The sequence below is a fragment of the Rattus norvegicus genome, chromosome 3 (assembly GCF_021556685.1).
Source record: "Rattus norvegicus strain SHRSP/BbbUtx chromosome 3, alternate assembly SHRSP_T2T, whole genome shotgun sequence".
Taxonomy (NCBI): Eukaryota; Metazoa; Chordata; class Mammalia; order Rodentia; family Muridae; genus Rattus; species Rattus norvegicus.
The window spans coordinates 41,860,815-41,869,998 of record NC_141536.1 but is presented as its reverse complement, the minus strand read 5'-3'; the positions used below and the strand labels follow the sequence as shown (position 1 = coordinate 41,869,998).

The following is a 9,184-nucleotide window of genomic DNA, read 5'->3' as shown; positions in this document are numbered from 1 at the left end:
TACGAACTATGCATGTAAAACGTGGAGATTTCTTGGAGTCACGTGTGAATATGGACTGACAGAATATAATTATTGGGTTGCTTTTCATATGTTAATTCGATAAACCACGAAACCTTGTATTTGGTTAATTTACTCAGTAGCCTCTGAGGGAGCTACCACAAGAGAGAATTAAAGTTGCTTTCAAACCATTAAAGGAACATATTAAAGAAAAATATGTATGGCCATCAGCGTCTTCTCACTTTAGCAGCAACAGTGAAGCAGGAGAGAAGCATGGCATTGGGTGCAAAGAGTGTACTTGGGACCGGTACCCTAAGTAAGCCACTCCTCTCTCCAAGTCTAAACAAAATGAGCGAGACTCTCATTAGTTTTAGAGCATTTCAATGTTTATTTTCTACCTGAACATGCCAAGCCCAGAAATCTCAGGCTCCTATAGATCTGTGATTATATTTTGCTGCAAATATCTAAAATTCTAAAGATGAAGAGTGGGGTAAGAACTTTCCATCTGTATGTGTTTCTCCTGCTATACCTCATTAAACATTCCACATAGGTCTCACCTCAGCTCTCAGGTCCCTGTTAGTAGTACTTGTATTGTATTCTCACCTGTCAATCATACTGTTATTTCAACATCCGTTAAATTCTTTGTTCTGGTGATACAGCTGATCATTACCTATATGCTCAAGTAAATAGTCTGAACCATGTGATAAATACTTACGTTGATTCTAAGCTCCCCCCTCTGTGTGTGTGTGTGTGTGTTTGTGTGTGTTTGTATGTTTTTAATGGAGCTGATACATTTAAGTGAATTTCTAGTTGGTCTATGGAAAGCAATTTTGATTTAAAAAAGTGAGGTATGGTTTGTAAGTTAAGTAGTAAAATATCTAGGTGGGACCTGCTGTTTATAAACTCTTTAAACTAAGACACGTGCTTGTTTGTGTGTTATGGGGCATACTTCTCAGGTATACCAGCGGGGCTGAATGTCAGACAGTCTAAAAGCACCTAATGTGACCCCGGAACAATCGGAGACGGGATACAAAAAACAAAATCAGGGACGCAGAGCCGGTGCCACACGGCTGCTCAGTGTCCTGGCTAGAAATGGAAGCCAGTTCTTCCTGGATCTAGCTACTCTTGGCCACTTTAGAAATCTTTACTCTTTTTGCTGGTTCTGGTGGAGTTATATTAGAACAACTGAACCTTTCTCATCATGGTTGTGTGTGATATAGGGACTTAAGACGTCAGAAACTCAAGTCTCACCAAAAAAATCAACAGTGGCTCTTAGGTTGTCTCAGACGAATAGTAATGACACAGACACATGTGGGAGGGAGTAAGATCAAAAGAAGCTTTACTGTGGGAAGATGGGGAAAAGTGATAAATTAAAGGGGAAACTCCTGACCATGGTAGGGATTCCCAAGAATGAAAATGCCCTGGAAAGGTCTTGCCTAGAAGTGTTTTTATTTTTATTTTTGTTTATAGGATATGCAGCAGATTTGACAAAGGCTGAGGTAATTCCGATTGAGATAGGTCAGTTCTCTAGGGTATCATGGCCCATGCTAATAGAGGAACACATCCTTCTGCTCCAACCACTGGGATGATCACTCCTTCTTTGCATGCAGCTCACTCCATCCAGAATACTTACAGAGATTCAACTTTGCTCATCTCTGAGTTTTGTTAGTTAGCTATCGGCCTTGACCTGTCTGTTAGCTGATAGTCTAGGTATATTGCTGGCTGCAAATTAAATGACAATCTCTATATGACCAGCTTGCACTTCTATCATTTTGGAGGGATAACTCAATCAAAGCTACAGAGGTGTAGCTGGGTCTGGCTGTCCTTTTTACTTCATTTTCAGGTCTTTGCTTACAGGGTGGTCCCCTTTCTGAACTAGATGGAAACTTCTTTTTGGATGTCCTTACCCACAATTTAGTGTGTCACAGCTGAATCACAAGTAAGACTACAGGAAAGGGAAACTGCCTTGTGTATGTTCCCTCAGTGCTGCCACCAATAAGGGATTGAGCTGACTCAGACACTGGAATGAAGTCACAACAGACATCGGTACAGAAAAGCTGGATGGAGGGGCTGGAATGATGGCTTAGTGGTTAAGAGCACTGACTGCTCCTCCTGAGGTCCTGAGTTCAATTGCTAACAACCACATGGTGGCTCACAACCGTCTGTAATGGGATCAGATGCCCTCTTCTGGTGTGTCTGAAGACAGCTACAGTGTACTTATAGGATGGTGTAGGTCATATGCTTTCATGAAGTTGTGCCAGTTACCAGGAACCTCAGCGTGCTTGGGACAGCTGAACAAGGATGTTGCTCAGCTAATCTTGGTAAGAGGTCTCTGCAGGGTAGCAGTCTAAGACTGTAGTCATCCCAGAGGAGAAAACTGTGCCTGATACTTTCACACAGTCACCATCTGTATTCCGGCCAGAGGTAGGTCTTGCTATTCCTGTGGGTCTCAGACACTGAGGTCTTTTGACATGACAACACTCATGTAAATAGTATACATCAGCTCTAGACTTTATCCACTCCTCAGGACATTGGCCATCTGGCCCGCCATTACTGACCTTGCAACCTAGAGTCTGTGTTCTTTGTGTCATGTCAACATGGTTGTTTCATACTCAGCTCCCAGCTCTCTCCGTCTTCCTTATCACTTCTGACCAAATTGTTTTAATCACAACCTTTGTTTTAACCCCAGTATCTGTTTTATTTCCTTCTCCTTTGGGATCAAAATGGAAACGTCGCCATGCGTCCCTTTTCTTCACTGCCTGCAGAGTGGTAGCTCCAGCCTCCACTCTATGCATTTCTCACTGTATATAATACTTCTAACTTACCTGCCAAAAATATTAAAATTTAAATTGTAGAAATATCTCGTTGTCTCTGATGAGTAGGAAACCAAACATTTTGGGTAATCTCTTTTTAGCTTTCATTAGCAAGCTTTCAAATACAGTACATAAGTACTTAAGTTCTACATTTCCTTACACTAATTAATTGCAATACATTAATGATTTCTTTAGAGCTTGTAAAACAGTTACTATTGAGCTAGTGCAGCATTTCCCCCCATCTTTTAGGACTATCATGTTAAAGATCAGCTTACATGAGCACAGCATCTTAATCTTACCTCATGACATACGGGGAAGAGATGTGCATTTATATGAGTCAAAGCTTCTCGAAAGTGGGAACCCATTTCAGAGCCACTTCAGATCATTTGGGAAAGCAGAGCATAGGTTACCCGGCTTCTCTTGTGGCTTTAATGCAGAAATGTAAACTTCTGTTAGTAAATGTCAAATGCAAAGTGGGGACAAGGAAGGGACAGCGCAAGTATCAAGTTCATCTGTGTTGAGAATAATTAGCATCAAAAGGTAGATCTGGGTTCTTGGGGTTGGGGAAGAAGAAGCAAAGCTGGTTAACCAGGGGACAGGAAGGAAGGCTGGACCATATACTTAGTGTTCCCAAGCAGGTCAATGGAAATGTGGGGAAATCTCACACCATGTTTTAGTCTGCATCTGACCTGGTTGAGACATTAGAAGAAGCTTCTGTGGCACCGAAACTCAATTGAATGTAATTTATGGGGAAAATAACTTAAAAGCCTGTTTTACATTTTTTTTTGAATTCTGAAGTTGTCAAGTCTGTAATGGTGCACTGCATTAATTGACAAATTGTCATGAAAATACTGTTTTCTAGAAAGGTGTCTGATAAACCAATTCTGAGTCATGCCTATTCTGAACTGCATAATCATCGAGCAAAAAGAAAATGGCATGAAACAAGTAGGAAAGGGAAGATGTTCTCTTTTAGATTTTGTCACTTTATGTGTCCGAGCGTCCTATCTGCATCCATGTGTGTACTGGGTGCTGGTGGAGATCAGAATGCGTCAGAGTCCTATGGAGCAAGAGTTATAGATGATTGTTAGCCTCTGTGTAGATGGTGGGAACTGAAACTGGTTCTCTGCAAGAGCAGCCAGGGCTCTTAACCACTGAGCCATCCCTCCAACCACTTTTTTAAATAACAAGTTTTAACTCAAAACATTCTACTTTTAACACTTTTATACCTCAGGTGGTAACAGACATCAATTTGAGTCAAAGAGGCTGAACTTGGACCTAGTTTTTGTGCACACTTCATGAAAGGTATTTCTGACAGTAAACGAAGTACAGTAACCAATATATAACTAGAGCAAACCCTTCAGGTCACAAACACTGTTGCTAGTCGTCTACCTGCATACAGAATTATGGACTACAAAATGAGAGTATTTATGTTTTGAATTAAAGAATGCTTTTTGTGGGTATCAGCAGGTTCCCTTCACTTTCTCCTTGTCCTTCCCTATTGGAAGTGAAAAGTTTCTCTTAAAGGTAGATTTATGGATGTCTGCCTGACTGCCTTGAGACTTCTGTGATGCCATTTGTGGTACTCAGAGTGAGAGTGGTCCCCATAGGCACTCCAGTTTGTGGAACTATTCAGGAAAGATTAGGAGACGTATCCTTGTTAGAGGAGGCACGTCACTGGGAGTGAGATTTGAAATTTCAAAACATTCAATTCTACCTTAATGTTTCCTCTGTCTTGTGGTTGTCTTTTAAGATGCAAACTCTTAGTTATCCAGAGTCAGGCTTGCCTGCATGCTGTCATGATCCGCACCCCCCGCCCCTGCCTTGGTGGTCACAGTTTCTAATCCTCTGATACAATAAGTACTAAATTAAATGCATCCTTTTGTAAGTTACCTTGTTCATGTTGTTCTGTCACAGCAATAGAGGAAGTAAGCAAGACACGAGTAAAGGGTACCATGGTGCTAGGAGTATAGATCAGGAAGAAAGCTGTTGTCTAGTGTGTACAAGGCTATATGCTCAATCTTATTTCTTCAAATAAAAAGATCAGACCAAGTATTACTACTTTTTTTTGAGAGTTTACAGTCATTAATTTTTAACCATGACTCAGAAACGTATGACAAATGAAGAGACTGGACGGGGTCACATGACAGGCCGAAGTGTGGGTCTGTTTAGTGTCTCAGCAACTTACAGTTAAGATGCTGCCCAGGTTCAAGTCCAAGGTCTCCTCTGAACTATAGAGTGAGATTTCACTTGTAAACTCTTGGTTATTGTAAGAGTGTTGTCCCCATGGCCATATGTGGGACCCTGCTGCCTGGGGCTCTCCACGGAGTTCTCTTGCCTGGCCTGGTGCACAGGTTCAGGAGAAAGGAAGAGAACTCAGGCAGGGAGGGGGGACTGCTTCTGCTGCCTCCGGCTGGTTCTGCTCCTTTCTGCTGCTGTTGCTTTGGTTGCTCAGGTCAGCCTGAGCGAGTAGGAGAATGACCAGCCTGCAAAGGGCTCAGGAGACTGTCTGGCCACAATTTCTAGATAGCAGATCGCTTCCCCAAGTGGCAGTGTTACAGCTCTTGTGACACAAACTCTCAGATGATGGAATAATTCCTGCTCACTTTTAATCCTGAACACAATTCTTAAATACAGTGTTTGAATGTGTCAGTGTCTGACATCGGGTGCTTCCTATTGGTTTGGCCTGAGAGCTTGGGAAGACCTCATCTACATATTTGGGGGCATGGTCCTGCTTCTATGACTGATCTGTCTTAAGCCTATGTGACCTGTGGTCACATCCTCACCTGTGGAGGGCGGGCCTTGGGCATTGCCCTACATGACTGGTCTGTCTCAAAGCTTTCTTCAGGGGTTTGTAGGGGGCTGCAGGGAAGTGAGAAGACCCTGATCTCCTGGGAGACTGGGAATGTGCCTGCCATCCCTTTTAGGGTCTCTGGGGATTCAACCTATCTCAACCAGAAATCGGGGTACCTTTCACAGCCCACCACCCCACAGATGAACTCCCTTGCCAAAGCCAAATGGCTGCTGAACTTGTGGAAAGTTACGTGATAGTAAGGAAAGCATAATGTCTAGCTAGATTAATCTAATATTGTTTAAAACCAATGTTATATGCTCAAACTGTACAACCCATGAAAAAGTCATCTAATCTACTCCCACAGGTCAAACCAACTATACTGATAACCGCTATTTAATCTTAATTAACAATCAGGTTCCTTACAGATAAGCTATTGCTGCCTATCCCAGATACATAATTAACATGGTATTTCCTTCCTCAGCCATCCAAAGCAGACTTAAAGGATGCCTTTTATGAACTAAACTCCTCACACACCATTACATTTCTAAGACCATAACAACACACTATGATGTGCTCCCCAGCAAACCATTACAAGCTTAACCCACACTACCCACCCTAGGCAGACATCCCCCTGCTGGGGTTCTGCTCCTCTGCTGTGATCACCCTACAGGTTTTTCTACAGTGCTGTCCACATAGATCCAGCGGAGACTGAACACCATCTCCTTGGACCTGCCTGGGACAACAGAGCTGCTTTTCTCCAGACACCTCATCTGACTGAAGACTCCTGAGACACAGGCTGAGATCCATAGATGACATCTGGGACAAACAGAGGACAGATTTGGTACTTTCCAGCTACAGATGAACTTTCTTGTCAAAGACAAATGGCTACTGAACTTGGGGAAGTTACATGATAGTAAAGAAACATGATGTCTAGCTGGATTAATCTATGTCAATTATACCCTCAAACTGAACAACTGAACAATTACTTTGTTCAATGATCCCTTGTCCTCCCAACCCCCACCATCATCACTCGTTACCCCTCTAGCTTAGTTATGCTACCCCTCTGGCCTGTTTAATGTTTTCTTTTGATACTTCAATCTCACCCAAAATTTTCACTACAAATGACACATCCTGTTTAAAAAAGTAAAAGGGGGAATTGTGGGGGAGCATGCTGCGAAAGGTACCTCGCTTGATTCCTGGCCGAAGTAGGTCGAATCCCCGGAGACCCTAAAAGGAATGGCAGGCACATTCCTAGTCTCCCAGGAGATTAGGGCCTTCTCACATACCTGCAGCCTTCCTACATACTCCTGGAGAAAGGTTTTCGACAGACCAGTCACATAGGGCAGTGCCCCAAGCCCCTCCTCCACAGGTGAGGACATGACCACAGGTGATGTAAGCTCAAGACAGATCAGTCACAGAAGCAGGACCACCACGCCTCCAAATATGTAGATAAGCTCTTCCCAAGCTCTCAGGCCAAACCAATAGGAAGTGCCTGCTGTCAAACACTGACCAATCCAAAAACTGTATTTAAGAATTGTGTTCAGGATTAAAAATGTACTGAAATTATTTCATTATCTGAGAACTTCTGTCCCAAGAGCTGTAACACTGCCAGTTGGGGAAGAGATCTACTCTCCAGAAATTGCCAGAAACTCTCCTGCGTCCTTTGCAGGCTAGTCAGTCTCCTGCTGGCTCAGCAACCAAAGTGGCAGTGGCAGAAAGGAGTGGGACCAGCAAAGGAGGCAAAGCAGTCCCTCCTCCCTGCCTGAGTTCCCTCCCCCTAACCTGAACCAGCGCACCAGAGCCCCACAGCCATATGGTTCCATTCATTTCAAAGCTATCAATGGAAAGGGAGGGAGAGGCCACAAGTCAGGCAGAATCTTAAGTAGCTCGGTTTAGTCATAGGTGATGGACCATATTCTTTGTCGTGTAACACAGCACTGAAATGTCTTCCCATGCTCTGTGACAGACAGTATAAGACGGGGGAGGCATCTTGACTCTGGTGCTGTGTGTGGAAATATAACCAAAGGGTGTGCATTAGAAGCAAGACATGGGATCCACCTTCTAGAAGCACAATACTCTATTTACACATTTGAAAGATTATTTTTACTCTGTATTTGTGCGTATGAGTGAATGCACCTACATCAACCAGAATAATGTATCATATACCCTGAAGCTGGAGCAGAGACTGAAGTGGAGCAGAGACTGAAGGAAAGGCCATCCAGAGGCTGCCCCACCTGGGGATCCATACCATATGCAGCCACCAAAGCCAGACACAAGTGCTGATGCCAGGAAGTGCTTGCTGACAGGAGCCTGATATAGCTGTCTCCTGAGAGGCTCTGCAAGAGCATGACTAACACCGATGTGCATGCTTGCAGCCAACTATTGGACTGAACATGGGGACTCCAATGGAGGACTTAGGAGATGGACTGAAGGAGCTGAAGTCATTTGCAACCCAATAGGGAAAACAACAATATCCACAAATCAGACCCCTGCCCCCGAGCTCCCAGAGACTAAACCACCAACCAAAGAATATACATGAAGGGACACATGGCTCCAGCTGCATATGTAGCAGAGAATGGCATTGTCTGGCACCAATGATAGGGGAGGTTCTTCCTGTGAAGGCTTGATGCCCCACCATAGGAGAATGCTAGGGCAGTGAAGCAGGAGTGAGTGGCTGGGTGGGTGGAGAAACACCCTCATAGAGGCAGGGGGAATAGGGGAAGGAGGAGGGGATAGGGGTTTGTGAGAGGAAACTGGGAAGGGGAATAAAATTTGAAAAGTAAATAAATAAAATAATGAACAAAATTTTTAAAAAGAAAGAATTTTAGAATTAGAGACCTACTCACAAAGCTGAGTAGGAATCTGCAACCAGCTCTGTTGTTGAGCTCTTAGTTTTGTCGTTATTGTATGTGGAATGACAGGGGAATCTCAGAGAGGCTATAGACAGCAAGCACTTCACTTCAGATCCAACTTACACAGGTATGTCTTTAAGATCATAGGACAGTAGAAATGTAAACAAAGCATGTGTTATCAAAATTATAAGGCAGAAAACAAAATCATCAAGCATGAACAAATGTCAGGAGACAAGATAGGCACATGCCTGTCAGCCCGACACTTGGGAGGCTGAGGTAGAAGAATTGTCTCTAGCTTGAGGTGATCCTCTGCTCTATGTTGAGAACCAGGCCAGCCAGGACTTTGAAATAAACCCTATTAAAAAGGGGTCTAGGAGTGAGACCAAATCAGGATACACCAAAAATGAATTTAGTAGAAAATGAGGAAAATATGAAGTTTGAAAAGACTCTTAGATTTTAGGAATAACTGAGAAGTGATTTCCACAATTTGATAAAACATCTTTAAAAGCTTGCAAATAATATAATAGTTTCCAAGTATCATAATGATGTAAAACTAGGTATGCCTTTTCCATGATCAGGTACAAATCAACAATATTATTTCTAGCTCAGTAGAAAAAGGCTGGAACCAATACTAAATATAGCAAGAAGGTCTCAGGGGGCAAGGTCAGTACAGAGCCAATGTTTTCTTATACAATAGCCATCAACAGTTGGAACTGAAAATTTTCAAAACT

General features: G+C 43.1%; 1 protein-coding gene across 7 annotated transcripts in view; it reads left to right on the top strand.

Moving 5' to 3' along the window:
* The window catches only part of Cytip (cytohesin 1 interacting protein), a 76,928-nt gene extending 76,015 nt beyond the window's left edge, over positions 1-913 (top strand). For 6 of the 7 annotated variants that reach the window (XM_087651635.1, XM_087651640.1, XM_087651641.1 and 3 more), the window contains one exon: positions 1-913. This exon is cut by the window's left edge and continues 801 nt beyond it. The gene's annotated coding sequence lies outside the window, so the exon portion shown is untranslated. The other variant, NM_001012086.1, reaches the window with a different exon arrangement.
* The last annotated feature ends 8,271 nt before the right edge of the window (positions 914-9,184 follow it).